Source organism: Biomphalaria glabrata, chromosome 8, assembly GCF_947242115.1.
Source record: "Biomphalaria glabrata chromosome 8, xgBioGlab47.1, whole genome shotgun sequence".
In the NCBI taxonomy this organism is placed as follows: domain Eukaryota; kingdom Metazoa; phylum Mollusca; class Gastropoda; family Planorbidae; genus Biomphalaria; species Biomphalaria glabrata.
The window spans coordinates 42,909,699-42,935,159 of NC_074718.1; the positions used below are offsets into that span (position 1 = coordinate 42,909,699).

The 25,461-nt window shown below is 38.0% G+C and overlaps 1 protein-coding gene across 1 annotated transcript in view; it reads left to right on the forward strand.

The window, feature by feature from the left end:
- Window positions 1-25,461, forward strand: part of LOC106065358 (uncharacterized) — a 58,696-nt gene that overhangs the window by 1,624 nt on the left and 31,611 nt on the right. The window lies entirely within an intron of this gene.

A 25,461-nucleotide genomic window follows, 5' to 3' on the forward strand; every position in this document is an offset into this window, starting at 1 on the left:
CTCAAAAAGTGTGTGTGAGAGAGAGAGAGAGAGAGAGGGAGACAGAGAGAGGGTGAATGGAAGGGGGGGGGGGGGATCCTTCTCGAAGGGACATTTAAGCCCCCCACAAAAAAAAAATAGTTTCCAGTGGTATTTATTACAAATTTATTGATGTATGCACAGACGTGACTCGTACATCCCTGTACGAATGTCAAACCGTACCAATGTTTTAGATGCAGACGTGACCTTAATAGCATGTAGGTGAAGGTCAATCCTTTGATGGGAATAAATATTTATATGTGAACTTTCTGATGACATTAACGAATCGACAAAGGCGCAAGAGGATACGTCAGCGTTGATTGTTCTTTACTTGAGTAACTAGATTTATAGTTGGACATTTATCTCTGTGACATTTACAATCAGGGTGATAGTTATAAGACGGAGGAAATATATTGTAGTTTCAACTGGATTCCACTTCACAGTTTTTTTTATTTACAAAGCGTGTATCATTTCACTCTGTCCCTGAGGCTCTTGATTGATTCATGTAGTGTCTTCGACAATGAATATTCATGCACAATTTCAACTTGATCCGAGAATGGGATGTGAAAGAACAGTTGTTACAAAACGATAAAAGGGGAATAACTCCACAAATATAGCCACATCTTTCAATACGTAGCATTTATTTCCCTTTTGGATACCAAATTAGTTAATTAAATTACCAATAATTAATTCAGTAAATGATTAATTTTTAGCGGCCCCCGAAATGGGAAAAGACGCTATTTGTTTTGTGCGCAATGTCTGTCCGTCTGTCCCTCTGTCCGTCCGTCCCGTTTAGATCTCGTAAACTAGAAAAGATATTGAAAATTCGACATCACAATATTTAAGTCCACCCAGCTCCAGTGGGTACCTGATATTAGTTGGGGAAAAGTAAAGGCGGTTGGTCGTTGTGCTGGCTACATGACACCCTCGTTAACCGTAGGCCACACAAACAGATGAACTTTACATCATCTGCCCTATAGACCACAAGGTCTGAAAGGGGAACTAGTTAGGTCAGGTTCACATCTAAATTTGCATTCACTTGCACCTATCCTTTGATCTGCGGGACCGTTGGGGCACTACACAAGATCTGTCAACCTTCTTTCTCCATTCTTATCTCTCATTTGTCTTTGATATAATTTCATTTGGATGTTCTTTCTGAAAATATTGAAGCCTGCCTGGGTGGACCACTTCCGGGGGCCGATTTTGAGTTTGTGTTTCCACACAAACTGTCTTTGTAATCTTTGTTTTTTTTTTTTGTGATTTTATGTTTTGTGAGGTACAAATAAATTATTGTGTGAAGTTTCAAGTTGAACGGGTGTGGGAGAAATAGCGTGAACCAAAAAGTATCCCCCAGAGAGACAGAGTTGATATGTGTTGAGTTGATATGTTGATATGTTGATATGTGTTAAGTTGATATGTTGATATGTGTTGAGTTGATATGTTGATATGTGTTGAGTTGATATGTTGATATGTGTTGAGTTGATATGTTGATATGTGTTGAGTTGATATGTTGATATGTGTTGAGTTGATATGTTGATATGTGTTGAGTTGATATGTTGATATGTGTTGAGTTGATAAGTTGATATGTGTTGAGTTGATATGTTGATATGTGTTGAGTTGATATGTTGATATGTGTTGAGTTGATATGTTGATATGTGTTGAGTTGATATGTTGATATGTGTTGAGTTGATATGTTGATATGTGTTGAGTTGATGTGTTGAGTTGATATGTGTTGAGTTGATATGTTGATATGTGTTGAGTTGATATGTTGATATGTGTTGAGTTGATATGTTGATATGTGTTGAGTTGATATGTTGATATGTGTTGAGTTGATAAGTTGATATGTGTTGAGTTGATATGTTGATATGTGTTGAGTTGATATGTTGATATGTGTTGAGTTGATATGTTGATATGTGTTGAGTTGATATGTTGATATGTGTTGAGTTGATAAGTTGATATGTGTTGAGTTGATATGTGTTGAGTTGATATGTGTTGAGTTGATATGTTGATATGTGTTGAGTTGATATGTTGATATGTGTTGAGTTGATATGTTGATATGTGTTGAGTTGATATGTTGATATGTGTTGAGTTGATATGTTGATATGCTTTTCAAAACAAGCTTAGCTGAAGAGGATATTTCACATTGAAGTCTTTTCAATTCAATTTATACAGTTTCATCATTTCGTGACATTCAAACACTCAACGAGCGACAAGAACTTTTTTTTTTTCAAGCCTTCGTTACAGGCTTGAGCTTCTGTTACATGTTCTGGAACTGTTCGAAAAAAAAAAGCAAGCTATTGACGTTTATCGACCAACCTTACGCTCACCTATTGAACTATTATTGATCTTTGCAATCATTTAAGATGTTACATTGATTCCATGAATTAAAGCAAACAAACAAGAGAGATCCATTATTTATTAGAACGAATCAGCGGGTCAGAAGTGGTCAAAGGTTAGATAGGCCACTAGCTCTACAAGGATATGAAAGTATTTGGGCTGAAGAAATTGGCCACCATGTCCGAAAATCTTTCGTTAAGTGTTAGATAGGTCACTGGTTACATCAAAGATATCTATAAGTCTTTGGTGAAGGTTAGATAGGCCAACACAATAATAACAATAATAATAATAATGATAATATTAACAAAGCCAGGGAATGAATACTCATTCGTTTCTAACATAATAATAAAAATAATAATAATCTGTATTATCATTAAGAAAATTTGTCTTAAAAAGATGTCTTTGATTAAAGGTTAGAAAGGTCGCATTCTTCAAAGATGCCCCGAATTATTTGGTTAAAAGTTAGAAAGGTCACAGTCTTCAAGATGTCAGTTTTTGGTTAAATGTTAGAAAGGTCATATTCTTCAAAGATGCCAGTCTTTGGTTAAAGGTTAGAAAGGTCACAGTCTTTAAGATGCCAGTTTTTGGTTAAAGTTTAGAAAGGTCATATTCTTCAAAGATGCCAGTCTTTGGTTACAGGTTAGAAGGGTCACAGTCTTCAAGATGCCAGTTTTTGGTTAAAGATTAGAAAGGTTATAATCTTCAAAGATGCCAGTCTTTGGTTAAAGGTTAGAAAGGTCACAGTCTTCAAGATGCCAGTTTTTGGTTAAAGGTTAGAAAGGTCATATTCTTCAAAGATGCCAACGTCTTTGGTTTAAGGTTAGAAGACCACTGGGATGTCAGTCACTGTTCGTTGTTTAGACAGGACTTAATATCTTCACAGCTTAGACAGGACATAATATCTTCAAAGTTGTCAAAGTCCCTGGAGGATCAACTCACCGACTACTCGCTAGCCGCGACATCTTCTAAGAAGTGCAAACCTTTGGAACCTCATATCTTCATCCCTTCAAATCTCCACCGCCCCATACGCCCCTGCCATTCTCTCTTTCTCCCCTCTCAATCCGTCTTACAGTTGAATACTTCCTACGTCTGTGTGGGCTTCTGTGTGCATGTGTGCGCGTGTTTGCGTGCGTGTGTGTGTGTGCTACTATTCAAGTCGTTATCAGGAACACAAAACAGCTTTCGGCTCTTTGACTGAGGGGGATGACTTTGTGGCGATGGGGCTTAAATTAAAATTCTCTTCAAAGGTCATTCATTCAAAAAGTAAAAAAACGAAAGAGAGAGAAAAGAAAAAAAAAGAGAACATGAAAAGGGGAGGGGGAGGTAACGACTTTTAAAGTAGAAGTGACTTAAGAAGTCATCAGTCATGGCAGTGTTAATGAAGCCAGTGCTATCTAGACATGGCTATATCAATAACCTTGTTATGTAAAAATAAACTCTATACGGGATCAAATCTGATTTTTTTTTCAATCAAAGTAAAAAAAAAAACATGATGGAAGGACTCTCTTTTTCTCTCTAAATCTCTCTATACTTTTATATTCAGTATCTCCCCCCCCCCCCCCCCCCCCGTTACTGACAATATTATTGAATAGATCAATCGATTCGTTTCAGACGCAGAGAGGGCTACCAACTTAATGACATCAGTGACCAAGGGGAAATTATTCTTGGAGGCATCAAATCAAATCGCTCTAGAGTTATTCCTCCTCCCACCCCCCACCCCCTTTGCCCCTTTCGTTCCTAACGTTTTCTTGTGGCTGACGCCTCTGAGATCTTTCTGGACACAGCAGAAGTCATCGGTAGATCACTCGTCGAGGTAGTTTGCAGTAATCGTTCTCTTTCTAATGTTGAAATCCTTTTAGGTCTGGTCTATCACAGTGCGCACCTTCTAGCTCTAGCCTGGATGGCGGTGCGCATGGCGGAGTTATAACAATATCTCTATACATATCTACATTCATAACTACCTACCTTCTACATAAAATCTAGCTGCCTATCTACATACTTACCTATCTGCATGCAAACTACCTACCATACATATCTTTATACAAACTACCTATATATCTACATATATATATACATACCTATCTACCTACCTATCTACATATAAATCTGCCTATCTATCTACAAGCCTACCTACCTAACCTATCTACATGCAGTCTATCCTAACGCTACCCAAATCTACCCTATCTCAGTAAATATAAGAGTCAATGCGCTCATTATGGCTCTCATCGAATTGAGACATTCTGTCCAATTGTTTATATTTGTCAAAGTGTTCCTTTTCATTTTGCTGTTCTTTCTAATTTCTAAACAAAGTCATTGTAGATTTTAGATCTACAATTTTTAGGTCTAGTCTAGAATTATAAAAACAAGATCAAGATCTAGAATTTCCAATTTCTAAAACTAAATCTAGACTTAAAGCGTAGATTTATGATTTATAAATGTCTAGGTCTATATTGCAATGTTATAAAATATTAAAACTTATCTACTATTTTAAAATTTAATGTTGTTTTTAGTCTATTGAAAGATTATTTTGGCTTTATTTTATACGTAAATCTAATTTAATTACATCTAAATTAATCTAAATTTAGAATATAGATCTAGTAGAAATAGATTTTAAGAGTGCTAATTTTGAAGGTTTGTTTTTTTTGGGTATATCTACATCTTCATTCTCGTTCCATTTAACTGAAAATGATGGCTGCCTGGTCGTGCGGTTTGCGCGCTGGACTGTCGTTTGGATTTATCGATGGTCTAGGGTTCAAACCCAGCCCGCTTCCATCCCCCGTCGTCCTGCGGGAGGTTAGGACTAGGAAGTAAACTATCTTCAACTCTGAAGGAACATCCGAAAACATTTAACAAAATGCCAATAGCTCATTTGGTAACTGTGCTAAGACTTCGAGCAGACCTTGCCGAAGTAGGCTTAGAGTTCGATACCTGTATATTATCTTTAATTTTAAAGGAACATCCAAAACAATTTACAAAAAAACAATTTCTACAACTTCAAATAAAATAGTATTACTTGTATCAACAAAATCACGTTCACCATATGCCTTGGAAATACGCAGATCCGATAGGGATATGAAGGGAGCCTCCTCAGTGTAACACAAACTCTTTGTAATTTTGTGATATTTTGTTTCAAGTTCATATTAATAATATACTGTAATAACTTAAGTGAGGCAACTCAACGAGGACATTGACGTTTATTTACACTGAGACATGACAAACACAAAGGGGCATCTGCCTTGAGTACAACATCTCCATATTGGCTCTCTAGACTTGGGCGGAAATCGTTAGTCTACTAATGTCAACATCGGACTTGTTTGGTCACAGATAGTGCGCACCTTCTTTCTGCACTATCTTGGATGGCGGTGCGCATGGCAAAGTCATAACAATACATTAAGGTACTTTATTGTCATTTAAAAATACCATACTGTTATATTGACTACTTGGAAGTTCGCGCGGCACAAATGAGATAAAACAGAAAATCTGGCAATGTTTGGGGGAGGTTGAAACACGAGGCATCATTACCAACAGACCATATTACATTATCAGACATCTATACCCTGCAAAGAAACCAAAACAGTACCGGTTATAAACAGCTCAGTCGCATGCTTACATTTCACAATACCACATTACACTAGGGAGATACGAACAGACACCGTTTACAACGATTTATCCTTAAAATATTATGTAGTTATGTAGTTAAGTATGTAGATATGTGAGTAGATATGTGTGTAGATATGTATGTAGATATGTATGTAGATAAGTATGTAGATATGTATATAGATATGTGAGTAGGTATGTGTGTAGATATGTATGTAGATATGTATGTAGACATGTATGTAGATATGTGAGTAGGTATGTGTGTAGATATGTATGTAGATATGTATGTAGACATGTATGTAGATAGATATGTATGTAGATATGTATGTAGATAAGTATGTAGATGTGTATGTAGATATGTATGAAGATAAGTGTGTAGTTATGTGTGTAGATATGCGTGTAGATATGCATGTAGATAAGAATGCAGATATGCATGTAGATATGCATGTAGATATGTATGTAGATATGTATGTAGATATGTAGATATGTATGTAGATATGTAAATAGATATGCATGTAGATATGCATGTAGATATGTGGGTAGATATGTATGCAGATATGCATGTAGATATGCAAGTAGATAGGTAGATAGCATGTAGATAGGTAGCTAGATTTTATTTAGAAGGTAGATAGTTATGAATGTAGATATGTATGTAGATATCTAGGTAGATTGTATGTAGATATGTAGGTAGTTTGTGTAAAGACATATATGTAAATCTGTATGGAAAGTAGTTAATATGTAGATGTGTAGGTAGATATGTGGGTAGATAGTATGTAGATATATATGTAGATAGATTGTATGTACATAGGTAGGTAGGTAGATTTGCATTTAGATAGGTATGTAGATTTAGATTGCATTTAGATAGGTAGGTAGATAGGTATTTATATAGATAGGTAGGTAGATTCATGTAGATTAGTAGATAGGTAGGTAGATTCATGTAGATTAGTAGATAGGTAGGTAGGTATGTTATCGTTAGGATAGACTGCATGTAGATAGGTTAGGTAGGTAGGTTTGTAGATAGGCAGATTTATATGTAGATAGGTAGGTAGATTTAGGTAGGTAGATTTACGTAGGTAGATTTACGTAGGTAGATTTAGGTAGATAGGTAGGTAGATTTACGTAGGTAGATTTAGGTAGATTTAGGTAGGTAGATTTAGGTAGGTAGATTTAGGTAGATAGGTAGATTTACGTAGGTAGATTTAGGTAGATAGGTAGGTAGATTTACGTAGGTAGATTTAGGTAGATTTAGGTAGGTAGATAGGTAGGTAGATTTACGTAGGTAGATTTAGGTAGGTAGATAGGTAGGTAGATTTACGTAGATAGATTTAGGTAGGTAGATAGGTAGGTAGATTTACGTAGGTAGATTTAGGTAGATTTAGGTAGGTAGGTAGGTAGGTAGATTTACGTAGGTAGATTTAGGTAGATTACATGTAGATAGCTAGGTAGGTAGGTTTGTAAATAGGTAGGTATGTAGGTAGATATGTGGGTAGATAGTATGTATATATATATGTAGATATGTAGGTAGTTTGTATAAAGATATGTATGGTAAGTAGTTTGTATGTAGATAGGCAGCTAGATTTTATGCAGAAGGTAGGTAGTTATGAATGTAGATATGTATGTAGATATTGTTATAACTCCGCCAAGCGCACCGCCATCCAGGCTAGTGCTAGAAGGTGCGCACTGTGATAGACTAGACCTAAAAAAATTAGTTAAGGCCTATATTAAGGCCATTGTTTAACTAGAAAAAAAAGTGTAGTTAAAATCGTAGTTTAATTAATTTTTTTTTAGTTACTAACTAAAAAGTTTAATTAAAATTTTTAAAACTTTTCAACATGTGATCAGGGTTGAAACGCGCTCCCTGTTTTCTGGTCATGTGATATCAAAAACTTTGATTATCAAAAAAAAAAATGATGCAGTTAACAAATTAGACAGTCTGCATTTGAAGAGGGTAAAGTAAGATCCTGGTAGAAGTTATGGGAGTAAATATTTGCACTTGAAAGTAGCAGTATTATAAAATGTAAAACATTTTTTGTCAAAAGCTTTTATGCAGTATTATGAATGAGGTTGTTCCGTATTTTATTTGTGAGCCACGTGGAAGTGTTTAATTTCTGTTTCTCGTGGAAATCTGATTAGTGTGTTAGGTCAATATTTAGTGGTTTTAATCAATTCATTTGCGGCAAACAATATTTTTTTTAACTGCAGGAACATCAAGTACACCCGTCCTTTATAGCTTAAGACTTATTATTGAGATCTTTTAAGTCTAAATCAACAGTTAGGCCTATATAGATCTAAAAGCATTAGGGTAACCAACTCTAGGAAAAAAATCTTAATCCACACCCTTTCTGGCCATAAAGTAAATAGACTGTGTCCAACTGATTTTAACAACCTGGTCAGCTAGACATACACATGACCACATGTAGGCCTAGTGTACTGTACGTGTGTAGTCGATAATACTGTAAGACTACCCTGCATTAAGCCTTATGCAATAGTGTTTGCTTAATGTGGAGAGGTCAGACAATAAAATAATTAACACACTGGCGTGGCTAGTCAAGCATGTTAATCGTAGATATATCTTTACACTAAAATAGTTATACACCCTCCCTGCCCTGAAAGTAAATAGACAGTGTGTCCGACTGATTTTAACAACCTGGCCAGATAGACGTACACGTGTAGGTTTATATAATGTACTGAGTGGGCAGTCCATAATGACAAGATCACCCAGTTTTTTTTTCTCTTGCGCGCGTTACGGTTATGCAATAGTGTTAGTTGTATTTTTAGTGGTCAGACAAGAAAAAAGCACATCGACATAGCGACGAATATAGAGTTCTTGTCAATCACCTGAATGCAGTTTCCAAGCATCGAGTTTTCTCTTATGCCGCTGGCAAAGTCAAATTCGTTGTTTCTGTCTCGGCCATTGTTGGGGCCCGTATTCGCAATTTCACCCGACAACTTCCAAGGCAAGGAATCAGAAACGGTCTTAAGGCTTTCAAGGTTCGAGTTCCCGTCAAATGTACTGACAGATAAACAGAGGTCTTTAAGGTCCACAGCAAAAAGCTTGGACGCAGACCCAACGTTGTCTTGATCTGTCCGTCTCGTTTCAGGTACACCAGGAACAATAACTCCAGGCACATAACAGACTTCTCTTGTTTCTTCCTTTGTCTCTTTCCTTTCAATTCGGCACATCCCGTTGAGATCGTCGCAGCAATCGTTGTCACGTTTCTCGTCTTGAAGGTCACTAAAAAGTAGTTATGAACCGGGACTCCGGTTCGGAAGCCAAGCGCTTTACAACTCAGCCACTGCGCCTCCGTTATAAACTATCATAAGTCAATTAATTGCTCGGCCTTATCTGTATTATATAGTACAGTCATTGTCTGCTGTAGATTCATTTCTATTTTTACGGACAAATTAATTAGACTACAAAATAGGTTTCTACATTTTGAATATTGTTGAATAAAAACTATTTTTTTATGGTATATCTTTTCTTTATCCTTCTATTTCGCCATTTCTAACGGTATGTGTATGTATATTCGTTTGGTACTTTGGTTGCCACGTAAAGGTCGCCAGAATTATTTACACCTTTAACAATTCGATGTCATAATGGCCTGTCTTATGCTAGAAACATGAGCAACCTCTTTTGGGGTTTTCTGAAAGAGGAGAGTGCCTTTGTTTTCAAGGTTATCCAACCGTTTTTGTTTAATCTTTCATTTTGAATACAAATAAATAGAACATACGCTTTATATTATTAGGTACCTGTGCCATTCGTACTATCCCATGCCAATCGAACAGTATTGTCCCTTTGTTCATGGTTTTAATATTCTGAATAAAATATTCGGCTAGGAGAGTGTATAATGCCAGGGGGAGGGGGGGATTGGCTATATGGGCCGATGGGCCAAAAAGAATCCAAAATATCTACCGGCTGTATGGGCATTTGGTCAAATGCCAGGGTGTGCCGGTACCCAAGTGGGCAAGCTTTTAGGATTATCCGGTGTGCAGAATAAAATACATGTTGCTAATCTATTATTTTTTTCTTAAGTAAAGGTATGGATAAGCGATGTGTTATTTTTTCTTAAGTGAAATAAACAAAAAATATTTGAGCCGTTTTAGCACTTGAGAATCAAACTTTCTATCTTCCTGTAAATGAACGTTGATTATTAGAGACTGATTGAATGGTGTAATACTGGGTTCTTACTTCCTGAAGTACTCTAGACACGTGACGAGACAAACACTCAAGTCCGTTCAGCAGACAACATGAAGTTTATTTACAACATAATAATAATGCACTGCACTCCTTGTTAGTGCTACAAGTCAAGAAATAATAATCCCATCCGCATAACAGCGGTGTCAAAAGTATCATTCACGTCCGCATCTCAGCGGGTAACAATAAGAACAATTACTACTAGTGACACTGGAGCTTCAACTATAGATATCCATTGAAATACGAACAATACCTTAATATTCAATAAGCACATAATGAAATCAACACTCAAATATTATTAATCAACAATGACTAGTCCATCGACTTTCATGCTATATACATATATACACACCAGTCCAGGAAGAGACGTCCAACCTTCCTGTACCGGGAGCAAGACCTTACTGACTTGACTAGACTTGACTCAAAGTCAACTTTGTTCACTCTACTTCCTGTTTTCTACATCAGGAATTCTACGTGTCTTTCAAACTATTAACATGACGTGAACTTTAGATCATGCAATGTCAACTAAGACTGTGACACTTCCGTTAGCAGCTTGGGTTTAGTTGGCAAAGTTCAAGTTCAATTTTGCATCATAGACAATATTTTAAGTTCAATGTCCAATATGATTAAAAGGAAGAATGAGGTAAAATACCTTACAGGCTAAAACATATGTCAGATAGCTTTTTACAAACATGGGATTCTATGGACTTATGTTACTGTATTTCGGAACTTGTCTATTTCTTTTGTTTTAGAAGAAAATTACTTTCTGCATGTATACCGGTCTCAAGACACTCGTCCTTTTATACAAGGACAGTTTCCTATCTTTAAGTTATTTATGGGCCATTACACCTTGATAGTACCATTCAATGGACCGAAACGTTGGTAATATAAGCGGCACTCATTTTTTAGATCTGATCATGCTTCGGCACAGAATAGTAGAACCTGATTCTTCAGATGGCTGAGAATAGTTGTGGACTCTGTGGTGGACTCTGCGGTATCGATTGAAAGAGCTTCCATCAATAAAGGAGTCGGTTAGATTAGAGCAGAATGCCACGGTACGATGGTATGTCCATCTCTGTAGTACCAGTGTCCACCAGAAGATTATCGGTCTTAGTCTGTTAATTTGTCACTTATGACTAGACTTGCGCGATCAATTACGCAACACTTGTTCAATTATGCCCCCACGTGATCAATTATGCCCCCACGTGATCAATTATGCCCTACCTACTTGTTAAGGATGACTTACAAAGTTGGGTGTTCCCTAGGTGTAAAAGAATATTAGTAACGGAAACTTCAAGGTTCTCTTAGTTCTCTTCTGCAACCTTCACCTTGACCTTTCACCTTCACCTATCCCTTAGTCTGTTGGACCGTTGACCGTCTTTGTCCATTCCTCTGTTTTTTACCTTGGACAGAATCTCTTTCAATATCTGGCCCGTCCATTCTTTTATGTTGTCCTCCCATCGTTTTCTGTGTCTGCCTCTTCTTCTTTTTCCTGAAGGAAGGTCATTGCAAGCCCTGAGGATCAAGTAATATGGGCATAGAGTTTTCACAGTAGTTTAGCAGATCATCATGCGGTTCAATCGCTGAACTTATACTGTCTCTAATCTCTTCATTTGTGAGGTGGCATTCTGTATGTGACATCTAGGCTTTATCTGTAGCATATCAATTCCGTTTTAGGATCAATCTTCTAGTTTTGCACTAGTACTTTCTTACAGGTTATCAAAGTATTAATAATTTTAACCAGTTTAAATGCTAAGTTGTCCAAATAGCAGTTCCCTTTTCTCGCAATGAACGATACATATTCAATAGTTAACTCTTTCTCTCCGTAATTATTTTCCCATGTTTTGACGAATTCTTGAAGTTGCTCACTACTAGTTCATTACTCTGTTATGATTACGCTTTAGAAACGTTTTTATTTGTTATCAGAAAAGGTTTTATTTTGTCTAGAGTTAAAGGGGAATGCCTGCTCTTTTTATAAAACACAAAGTAAAGTTTATAAAATCCAACATTGATTTAATTTAGTGAGGTCGAATCAACGATGGTATCGTCAATTAGGAGAGAAAGAGTTAAAAACACTGGACTATGATTTGGTTGTACATTTTCAATGATCTGTGTCATTTTACGTCTCGAGAGACGATCTTTTCCCTTTGCAACTTCTTGTGTGACTAAAGAGGCCAATCCTTGATACACAGCTGCGATCGCAGGTTGGGCATATGTAATCACCAGGCGCCGTTGCATTTTCACCCTTCTTTCTGCTTCTGTTGTGTATGACATCTGCAATCAATGATACTATATAACAAACTATACAAAAAAAGGTCTAGTAGAACATTAACTATGAATGTTTTGCGACATTGATTTTAGCTGATAAGAAAATAAAAAAGCGCTAAATATCCTGAGATTGGAGCCGTTTGGCATTTACATCAAATAGGTCTAGATCTAGGTCGATTTGAGAAAAAAAGAAGATATTTCTTTTTCATCTGACATCAAAGCCTCAGTTTCACGTTTTTTTTTTTTTCTGTTGTTGTTTTTTTTTTGTTGTTGTTGTTTAGGATTGATTTTTCTGTATTTTTTTGATTCTAGTAAGTGTCAGTCGTAAATACGATTAGTAGAGAATGTGAAGGTACAGAGAGTACGAGAGAGAGATAGAAAGAGAGGAGGATAAAAGAGTTTTTTTAGGTGAGTAGGCAAGAAAGAGAGAGAGAGAGCTGGAGAAGATACACTGAAGCATGACTTGAGGGCCCCTAAAAAACGAAATATCTGACTGCTGTTTTGGGCTCTGCTGTTTGGCTGTTATTTCCAAGTATTTAAATATGCCAGTACGTAATTTTGTTGTGATTGGTCTCCCTTGCTCTATTCATAGAACATGACCTACTTTTGTCACCTACCTACTCTCGTCACCTACCTACTCTTGTCACCTACCTACTCTCGTCACCTACCTACTCTTGTCACCTACCTACTCTCGTCACCTACCTACTCTTGTCACCTACCTACTCTTGTCACCTGCCTACTCTTGTCACCTACCTACTCTTGTCACCTACCTACTCTTGTCACCTGCCTACTCTTGTCACCTACCTACTCTTGTCACCTGCCTACTCTTGTCACCTGCCTACTCTTGTCACCTACCTACTCTCGTCACCTACCTACTCTCGTCACCTACCTACTCTCGTCACCTACCTACTCTTGTCACCTACCTACTCTCGTCACCTACCTACTCTTGTCACCTACCTACTCTTGTCACCTACCTACTCTTGTCACCTACCTACTCTCGTCACCTACCTACTCTTGTCACCTACCTACTCTTGTCACCTACCTACTCTTGTCACCTACCTACTCTTGTCACCTACCTACTCTTGTCACCTGCCTACTCTTGTCACCTACCTACTCTTGTCACCTACCTACTCTTGTCACCTGCCTACTCTTGTCACCTACCTCCTCTTGTCACCTACCTACTCTTGTCACCTACCTACTCTTGTCACCTACCTACTCTTGTCACCTACCTACTCTTGTCACCTGCCTACTCTTGTCACCTACCTACTCTTGTCACCTACCTACTCTTGTCACCTACCTACTCTTGTCACCTACCTACTCTTGTCACCTGCCTACTCTTGTCACCTGCCTACTCTTGTCACCTGCCTACTCTTGTCACCTGCCTACTCTTGTCACCTACCTACTCTTGTCACCTACCTACTCTTGTCACCTACCTACTCTTGTCACCTACCTACTATTGTCACCTACCTACTCTTGTCACCTACCTACTCTTGTCACCTACCTACTCTTGTCACCTGCCTACTCTTGTCACCTGCCTACTCTTGTCACCTACCTACTCTTGTCACCTACCTACTCTTGTCACCTACCTACTCTTGTCACCTACCTACTCTCGTCACCTACCTACTCTTGTCACCTGCCTACTCTTGTCACCTGCCTACTCTTGTCACCTGCCTACTCTTGTCACCTACCTACTCTTGTCACCTATACAGTACTGACGGACCTGTTTATTTAATTTTAATAAGAAACTTTGTAGAGTTAAAAATTATGATACAGTTAAAAATACAATTCACTGGAATGAAGAAAATGAGCAAGAGTAGAATAAATTAAAATGGGCCCCAATTTCATGAAAAACAATGTCTATTACAAGCGTCCCCCACACGATCAATATATAATTTTTCGATTTACAACGGGACAAAACAGAATGAGCTAATATATGTTCTGGAAGCTAAAAATTGGAACTAGCGAAACTTGCCCTTGTGAAGCTACACCAGAGAATGTTTACCATGTCCTTCAAAGCTGCATACTCTTTAGGCACTGACAACGAAATCCTTCTATAGAAGAATTATCTATAGAATACTGCCTGATCTGGAAAACACTAGGCGGTCCACCCAGCTTTTATAAGTACCTGACAGTATCACTACCCAAACTGGGCCCCACGTTTCGCATAGGACCCCACAATGTTTAAGTCCTGCCCTAAGACTCTTCCACCTCTGTATGATTACTCACCAGTCCAATTCTGTACGTTTACAGACCAGTCCACATCTGTATGTCTTCCCTACAAATAAACACTTTAAAACAAGTGCACCCTGTGGCGATTACTGCTCAAACTTCCAAGCCGAAATTGAGGCAATTACCATAGCACTCCAGACAGTGGAAAACAAATTATATGAAGGAGTGCAACCACCATCAGATATTGTTGTCTTTACAGACTCCCAATCCACTCTGCAAGCACTTAACAGCAGCACCTCAAACAGCCCAAGAGAGTTGACAACACTAATTGTGATAATCCATCAGATGATATCAAAATTAAATATCAATATCACACTACAGTGGATCCCTGGACACATTTTGGCATCATGGGAAATGAAAAGGTAGATAAGCTATCAAAGGCAGGTTCATCTATGGAACAACCAGATAGACCTGTAAACTACCTCACCCGAAGGTCAATGTTAGTCAACAATCACAAAGAGGAGTGGCTCAACCAATGGGCATCAGGAAACACAGACAGAGCCATGTACAAAGAAATGGCTATGCCTAACAAACTGGACAGTATTAACTTCCTCATCCTCAAAGAACAATCTACAATTTTCCAACTAAGAACAGGACACACACCTCTATTAAATTACCACCTGAACAAAATAAACTCCACACAACTCCCTCTTTGCAGACACTGCACCCACCCCTTTGAAACCGTAAACCATATCCTCTTTGAATGCCCCTCCCTAATCCGCCTTAGGCAGACCCTACTTCCACTACAGCCCAACATAACCAACACCCTGTACGGCAGTGCTGAACAACTGAAGAAAACAGCACACTTTTTTTCCTTGGCACAGTCTGCAAAAGAGCTGACAGCTCAGCAGCAATAAAGCTGGCTAGAAGAAGTCACAGACTGTAACCATACAGGTACATACCAAACCTCTGTTTGGTTACAATAAATCAATTTTGAGATCAGTTATATCCCATTGCTACAAGTTGAGCAAAACTGGGACGTCCAAATGTGTGTTAACCAAACATCAAACATAAACGTTGCATATATAACAATGACAACGAATTGAAAGACAACGCATTTAAAGGGCAGAAAGTATCATGAGATGGAACCTGGAGGGCTGATTGTAGTGTGACTTTTTCGAAGTACGCTGGCCCTGTGAGGGCGCCATAGATGGGGCCCACCCCTAAATGTAACCGGAAATATCACGTCAAGAATTTTCATGATTAGTAAAGATGCCATCAAGGCTTTAACATTATTGAGTCCCAGAAGCGGCTTTACGGGATGGCGAATGGGGCAATCGCCCCAGGCCCGCGCCCTAATGGGGCCCAGTGCAAAGATAATTTTCTCACCGTTAGCCCATCGTACACATAGTCGTGGCCCAAATATGACTCGCGCCCAATGCCGCCTCTGCTTTATACTGTCTCCCGTTTACCACTTTCAAAGGCCGCCTCTGGGTATAGTAATTTATTATTCAACAACATATAGGTGCGCACGCCTGGATGGCTGCCTGGTCGTGCTGTTTGCGCGCTGGACTGTCGTTCGGATTTATCGATGGTCGAGGGTTCAAATTCTGCCCGCTCCCATCCCCCGTCGTCCTGCGGGAGGTTTGGACTAGGAAGTAAACTATCTTCAACTCTGAAGGAACATCCGAAACATGTAAAACATTTTACAAAACAAACAATAAAATGTGTCTATATAAAATCTATTCATACAAATTATCATTACAATTATCGCCTATTGGCTACTGAATGTGCTCAAATCACACATTTCAATATTGTACTCTATTACTCCTGTAGTCGATATTTCACTGACCTAATGGGGTGGGCTGTAAAAAAAAAAAAAAGTTTTAAAAAGGTCAGCTCATAAACTCACTGACGTTTCTTGTTGCTTAACTCATGTCTTCGCTTGCTTGCAGCGTTATTTGTTCTTGCTCTCGGTGACCTCCCTTTCTGCTCTGACATGCGTCTTGTTTCCTATTGATTGCTGCCCCTTGGGCATTAACTCAGTTCATTGGAAATCTAACAATAAAGTAAAATGAGCCCCTCCTTGTTTACGATCCCCCCCCCCCACCCTCTAAACGCAGTGGTCTTTCTTTCGTCGATCGTGGCCCCGAAATCGGTTCGCTGAAAGGGGAGGCTATATGATGGAGAAAAAAAAAACTGAAAAGAAATAAATCAAGTTAAAGGCCCCTGTTTCCAGGGACGCTAATTGTTCAAAGTTTTGCAGTAAGACAATAAATACGTGTCCCACAGAGAAAGCAGTGTGTGATAGAAAGTCTTTGATGTTTACTACGATGCTTATCATATGCTCAGTATCGTAGCAAGCGATTTGGGGGGACCGTGTGGCTTGGCCTCTTTAGGGGCCCCTGCATTTTGTCATTCGACATCATGACATGAGATAATGTGCTTACTAAATATATATATATATATATAAATAATAGTGCTATTAGAGCATGGAATGGGTTGCCTGATTTATCCAGGAAAACCAGTGACTTGGCAGAATTTAAGTCATTGGTTAATATGCATGACTGAATGCACGACGCGTAGTCATCTTCTTTTTTGAAGTAACGTCTGCATTATATAAGATAAGGAGAATATACGTCTAATGTGTGGAATTCATGCAACATGGTTACTAATTTACATCAAAACATGAAGAGCAAGATAACATGGTATTGGCTGAATATTTAATGTAAAAAAAAATAACTTGGGGCACTCATTTGGGGGGACCCCTGAAATTTCAATTTTCAAATTTTCAAATTATGACTCACTGCCCCCCACCCTCCTTACGCCACTGCATAAGCCATTCTTGTGTTGTAGAATACGGTGGAAGCACAGAAGCTTTAGACCTCAATGTTGTTGGGGTATAGCATGGAAACGTCGTGAGATTGAATCCCTCGTCAACTCAGGGTTAAAACCATCAAGTCCATTTTTTTTCCTCTGACCACTCATTGGATATAAATACACAAACATTTAGCAGGTATTGGTAATCATTTCATTTCTCAAAAACGAAACCTGGAACTATCATCTAGTTACTAGATTTATATTCAGGGTCCGCAAGTTCACAATAACGTGAACTATAAATAGTTATAGAAATTCAACGAGCCGATTCTTTGCGAGCTACTTGATCATTGTTATACTCAATATCAAACGAATGTTGATGAACTAATTAGACTTCAGACTTTTGTCTCGGGAGGAGTTTATTATGGCTAAAACAAGTCGGAATGTTTTGTTGTTTTTTTAGGCCAAAGTTAATATTTAACAGCTACAATGGGTTTGTTTAAATGTAAACAATTCATTGTGAGGAAAGGCATGTATTATACGCGGTATGACTACAATAATTGTTGAAATCTCTCTCTCTCTCTCTCTCTCTCTTTCATTCACATTTTATTCCCTCTGCCTACAGTCGAAAGATATTTTGATTTTATGTAAAAAGTAAAAAGCAATACTTAAACCGGCACTATTGAACTTAAATACCCTATAGCCCCAAGTTATGACTGCCTGATTCATCAAATTCGAAAAAAATAATAACGGCAGGCCAAACCCCTACAAACTCCCCCCCCCCTTTTTCCCTCACACCAACCCCTACAACCCCTCCCCCTCACACCAACATATTGTTAAAATAATTTCACTGCATTTCAAGTTGTATAAGTTAAAATATAGTACTCCTAACAAGGGTTTAGTAGTCTGCCAGCAGTTCGGTGCTACAACACAACGACCGTCAACAATACTGCCCCAGACAGCTACACATTTCTAGTGCAGTCTTCGTCAATATGGAAAGTTGGCATCAATTATTTTTTTTGTGTGTCTAAATAAAGAAGCTGAATAGTAAAGGAACCAGAACTGACGTGAGAATAAGAGATATGGAAAAGTAGATAGAGACAGAAAGAGAGAGAGAGAAGGAGAAAGAGAGAAAGAAAGACGGGAGAAGGCAGGAAGAAACATTGAGAGGGAATAAAGATATAGAGAAAAAAAGAAAGGTAGAAAAAGAAAGATAAAAAGAGAGAGAGAGGCGAAGAAAAGGCTACATGATACAAAGAGAGAAAGGTGGAAAGAGAGAAAACGAGAGAGAAAGAGAATAGAAAGAAACAGTGGAAGAAAGGAAGAGAGAAATAAATAAAGCTAGAGAGGAGAGTAAGAGGGCTAAATGGAGATAGCAGGAATAGAGAGAGAGAGAAAGAAACATAGGAAAAAAGAGGGGGAGAGGAACAGAGAGGCAGAGAAAGAGGGAGACATGTCGGTGAGAAAAGAGCTGAGCTGAGTTGAGAGAGAACATATCATTAAAAAAAAAACAACTTATTTTTAATGCTTCAATGTTTATGTGTACTAATTAACACTCGATGGAGGACATGAAGAAATATTTCCATTCCCAACAGTGACGTCATCTTCCCCACCCACCCTCACCCCCTTTCCCCCCCCCCTCCCCTTGTAAACCGTGTGCATTCAAACCCATTCCATCAAACTCAAGTAATTTCAACTTGTAAGTATCCTGTGTTTAAAAAAAAAAACAATGTACTGTAGCGACATCGATCACGTGACATCATAAAATGTCAAGTTGGTATCGACCACCGCAGTGTTGAATCAGGCACGTGAAACATGCGCGTAGTTCAGCAGTAAAAAAAAAAAAAAAATTTTAAATACTTTTAAAAAAAAACAAAAAACAAAGCTTATATTGACCGCTCTTGTATCAGTTAGTTTGGATCAGTCATGTAGTTAAATTTGTTTAATGATTGGTCCACAATAGTGATTGGACCACAATAGTGATTGGACCACAATAGTGATTGGACCACAATAGTGATTGGACCACAATAGTGATTGGACCACAATAGTGATTGGACCAAATCGCACTGAGTATGCTATAAGCATGAGGGCTGCACTAAACAATAGAGAAAACCATTTCTTTTCGTTTATTGAAAAGTAATTACAGGATTAATTCAAAATAATAGATGCAGTTTCGCTCGGTATAAGTTTTTCTTTTAATAACAAGTATAGTTATAATTCGTCTCTTTATCAATTGCATTTGCTATTTATTTTTTATAAACACATACATTAACTCATGCAAAACACAAATATTCTGAAATGAAGAATTATATATATTTCAATGCATAAATTTTGTTTTCGGTTTAATTTATTTGCATATTTCACAACGTGAATACTACAATACTAAGATGGGATTCCATGTGTTTAAAAACATTTGTCTGAGCTCAGTTACAAGAATGGACAAAACTCAGTAACACAGGCTGTTCGTTTATACGTACAATCTCTATTCTATACTATCTTCTTTCTGTATATGTTTATCTCTACGTCGCCCAACCATGCGGGACACGCACGCACGCCGACTCTCTATCCCTCGATGAAAAAGTCATGGAAAGATAACTATTTTATTACTGCAAGTCGGACTCGAGTTACCCCACGTAGCTTTCGAGGCGACAGAGAGCGCGGCTCAGAAAGTAAAAAGAGGATGGGGGAGAACAAGTAATCTTCTCTGTATATATAATTCTCTACGAAGTGTTCACCCGTCACTAAATAGCGGCGTCTGCTACGCCGCGGGTTTGCTATAGCTTGTCAGCTATAAAGCATTCTTCTCAAGATATGGTCTCAACGTCGGTACATGCATCTTCTTTGTCTTCCCTTTTCTTTCTTTGTACGCTTTGTTTTTCTCTAGCATTAACCCTTAAAACGTGTGTGGTAGTTTAGCCTCTAAACATCAGAATTGTAATTCCATTTTGTATGCGCTCGTTGTAAAGCAGCTCAGCACTTTAAGGGTTAAACTGGTCCAACACTTCTTAAAATCATGTATATAATCAGTGCCAGATTTCAGTATGTTGGGAGTTGGGACCCTGAGCAGGGCTTTTTGTGTAGTCTGCTACCCTTCCTTCCCCTCCATTAAAGACTTAAATGAAACGGACTTAAATAAGGTAATGACACTGAGGAGGCGCTGTGGCTGAGTTGTAAAGCGCTTGGCTTCCGAACCAAGGGGTTTCGGGTTTGAATACTGCTGAAGACTGATTTTGGATTTGGGGATTTTAGAGCGCCTAAGAGTCCACCAAGTTCTAATGGGTGCCTGAGATTAGTTGGGGAAAAATAAAGGAGGTTGATCATTGTGCTGGCCACTTGACACCCTCGTTAACCGTGGTCAACATACACTCTGACCTTTACATCATCTGACCCATAGATCGCAAGGTCTGAAAGGGGAACTTTACTTTAATGTGTTGTGGTTGTTTAGTAATAGATGTAAAGTAGATCTAGGTCTAGATGAAGTATTTTTACTAGCTCCTGGAGTTCGTTTTACAACCAAACAACATATATTAAATTCTATAAAATACTTGAGAAAAACGATAGATACTTGACAAGTAGTATTTAATCCAACATGAAGGGGCACAGTCTAAATGTCAACAGTTACTAAAGATGATGTCTCGCCATTAAGAGAGAGTGAGTCGTTCTTCTGTCCCTGTCCGTTAAAATTAATCCTATCATTCCTATGCAGTTAATATCCCATAATTTCCCTATTTCCGTCTAACATAGTCTATTTATAGTCTAGTCAAATTCCCAATTAAAGTAAACCTATAACAAATGACACCGAGAATTTATCCATGCAAACTGGCTACACCCGTTGATTTGTTCCCAGATTTTATATTGTTTATTCTGGAAAATCATTCCTTTTCTTGTTTAAAAATTTCATTAAAAAAAGGTCAGCTTTTAAATGATCACTCTAAGATCACCCTAACAAATGTATATATAGTATACATATTTTAATAAGTTTTCTTTGTTTATAGAAGCCCTCCTGTACGGGCTGCTACACTGTCAGCACTGCCGTAAATCCGGCCCTGTGTACAATAAAAAAAACTCTGGTTCACCAATGTTTTTTATACCCGACGCCAGCCAAGACAGTTTCCTCGACCCTGTCAACAATAGAACATGTTTGGCAAGCCTGTTTACTTAGTGTTTATGTTTTGTTTAATAGTTTCAAGCTTAAGTCCTGAGTCTCGTTCTGACCAAAAGGTCAAACATTAATCCTTGTAGCTTATTTACTATCAGACGTTCAAAACTTCCTCCTCATAGAATTTTGTTTGTTGTTTTTTTTTTTTTTGGTTCGCTAAAGTTATTAACTCTTTCTCTCCTTAATTATTTACCACATTCTGGTGGAATCAACGCTGGTATCGTCAGTTAGGAGAGAAAGAGTTAATACATTTCTGAGCTCATTACATCATCTTGTCTAGACGACATTCCGAGTTCATGAGAGCTAGGGCTTACAAGTGACGTAATAGATATTTCTATAATTAAACTCCTAACTTTATGTCGTGTGAACAGTAAGGAGTTGGGGGCAACCATCTCGGGCGCCGGAGGGTCGGGGCGCCAAAACGGGAATCGAAACACTACATAAAATATCAAATGCTTCTGTCGCTACATTCGGTGGCTTCGTTTACACTATATGTAAGTTTCGTTTTTCATACTAGTGACTGTTCTTGTGCAAATAACGTCTGTATTTTATAAGATAAGAAGATAAATATGAATAAGAGACACTGTTTAGGGAACGGACGTCGACAGACGTAGAAGCCACGGGCGCCTGGCACCGTCCGTACGCCACAGCGTGTGAATGCAGTTCTTATGCTTGTTAACAGAAACAGACAATGTTGGTTGAGGTGGTAGGATGTAGTTAAGAAAGAAATGGGTGTTTTTTTGTTTTTTCACAAGTTATATCTGATGAACCAATGTCCGAAGTTTGTATGTGATGACCCAATGTACGATGTTTATATGTGATGACCCAACGTCCGAAGTTTATATGTGATGACCCAATGTCCGAAGTTTATATGTGATGACCCATTGTCCGAAGTTTATATCTGATAAACTAATGTCCGTAGTTTGTATCTGATGGTCAAATGTCCGAAGTTTATATTTGATAAACCAATGTCCGAAGTTCATATGTGATGACCCAATGTCCGAAGTTTATATGTGATGAACCAATGTCCGAAGTTTATATGTGATGACCCAATGTCCGAAGTTTATATGTATTGACCCAATGTCCGAAGATGGTATCTGATGGCCAAATGTCCGAAGTTTATATCTGATAAACCAATGTACGAAGTTTGTATCTGATGACCCATTAAATTAAATATGTGCCTTGAAAGTTGTGGAGTAAACGTTTACCGGCAGTATTTCATTCAGTGCTATATTTGTTTTCATAACATAGAATGCATATTTGGGTTCGGGCTATCTCATTTTCAAACAATTAGCGTGTATAAACGAATCCTGCCATTGTACGGTTTATATAATTTTTTTTTATCTAGAGGTACACAAAGATTAGAGATTTTTCATTAACGACTTTAATGCATGACTGGTATAAATGTAAATAGACTTTTTGGTGTAAGAACTATATAATTTGTTTCTTTTATTATTGAGGAGTCATATTTTCTAATCGTCTTCGATTGTAGTTCATTCTTTGTTTATATTTAGTTGGCAACATTTATGCTCCATTCAGTGTCCTTGACATTGTGTCGTCAAAATCCAGCAGTTCATGAAATCAAAACACAGTAAAAAAAAAAAAAATCAATAATAAATAATCAAGTTTGAACAGAGTCATTACCAGTTTATTACCGACACGTATTGAACAAGTTTTTGATGTCAGAAGTAAAAAAAAAGTTCCCCTTTCAGACCTTGAGATCTATAGGGCAGGCGATATTAATGCCATCTGTTTCTGTGGCCAACGGTTAACGAGCAGGGTGCCATGTGGCCAGCGCAACGACCAACCGCCTTTACTTTCCACAACTATAAAGTCAGGTTGGCCCATTAGAGTTGGATGGACTCAGTGGCGCCCCAAATATCCCGAAATTAAAAAATCACAGTCTTTACAGAGATTCGAACCCAGGTCCCAAGGTTCGGAAGTCAAGTGTTTAATAGCTCTGCCTTGTATCCTTCCCCCCCACACTTTTCATATTCATGTAACCCCAAGATAATACATATATATATACTTTTTAAAGTTTTAACAGTTTGTCTATTGTGGAGGTTCAATTCACAAAGTACGACTAGGATTATATGTATAAATATATGTATAAATAAGGGTATATAAATATATGTATAAATATATGTATAAATAATTTTCTTATTATCAACAAACACTCCCAAGAGGAAAAAAAAAGTATTTCTCAAGACGCTGATATTTTCGATTTAATGCCCTCGATTCCCCGAGGGGGAACCAATTAATCCTGTTGACAAATGCCTGGAGGTATAGACTTGTTATCTTGTCACGTGGTCATAAAGTGCATTCATCTATCTGGGCGTTTCTTCACTTTCTCTTAAATCTTTCTCTTCATTTTTTAAATTTAACCCCAGTGTTATTTATAGATTTTCACATTGAAGGGAGACAACGACAACATTTCATCCACATTTTATAGTTCATTCTTTTTTCAGATGTCCCCGATATGGGAGAAACCTATATAGGTTTTGTAGGGTCTATCTGCCCCATCACTTTCAAATACCATTAAAGATCAGATTTCATCTCATATTGCTATGTACTAAAATTATGTGAAAGGTTACTCTTTTATCTTCTGCAAAGGAACCTTACATGCTGGTTGTACGAAAACCATATACTCAGCAATTTAGCTAGGATCAGATAGATCATAGTATGAATAGATATTCTATACAAAGGCAAAATTTCTTTTTTTTTTTTGGGGGGGGGGGAGTGGGCGTTAAGCCTCATTTTGAGCTTCACGCCTCGTTTTGGTTTGTTTGGTGGACACTCACCCCTGATGTGAGCTTTTGCGATTAATAGTAGGCTGGGTACTTGATTAATAGTTATGACTTGTATCGCGTACACCCATGTCCTGAAGTGCGTTTATTTTAATAATAATTTAAAACAAAAAATACTTGTTCATAGATTTTCTGCTGTATAAACAAACTACTGTTTACCAAACACGTTATTTTAGTCGCAAAATACAGTGTGTATTGTCTGCGGATATGTATACACAATGAAATATATGGTGGTTTATGTTATTTAATAACTGAATAATAATATTTGTATTATCCATCCTGGCATGTATCTTTACAATTTCTGTATCATACATAGCAAAGATCACATCGAACGCAAAGGGCAAGTACGTTCACTCCAGTTTCTCGTCAGCATTTTGTCTGAAATATTTATGTCAGATAGTTGGATTGTAGTTAATGATGTGATTGCCATAGATGTGTATATATGTGTGTGTGTGTGTGTGTGCCATCAGATGATATCATCGCGTCGTCCATTTCTTTGTCTGCTGGTTGAAAGGTCATCAAATATTCACGCTGGCCGTATTCAAACTGGCAACAAAGAATAATCCAGTGCACCGGATGTGAGTGATCGCTTGTAATCACGCTTTAAATGGACACTTTGGATAACAGAAAATAGGATTTGGGTGTTTGGTGGTTTGTAGTTTATAGTTTCGTATATCAACAGACTTTTTGTTACACCAATGATAATCTTAGTTCTTTATACCAGTGTTTCCCACACTGTGTTCCGCGAAACCCTAGTGTTCCGCGAGCCCTGAATAGGTGCGGACAGGACACACACCTCTGTTAAATTACCATCTCAATAAAATAAATCCCACACAACTCCCTCTTTGTAGACACTGCGCCCACCCTTCTAAAACCGTAAACCATATCCTTTTTGAATGTCCCTTCCTAATCCACCTTAGGCAGACCCAACTACCACTCCAGCCCAACATAACCAACACCCTGTACGGCAGTGCTGAAGAACTGAAGAAAAATGCACACTATTTTTCTTGGGACAGTCTGCAAAAGAGCTCACAGCTCAGCAGCAATAAAGCTGGCTAGAAGAAGATAAAGAAGAATACCAGTGTTTCCCAAAC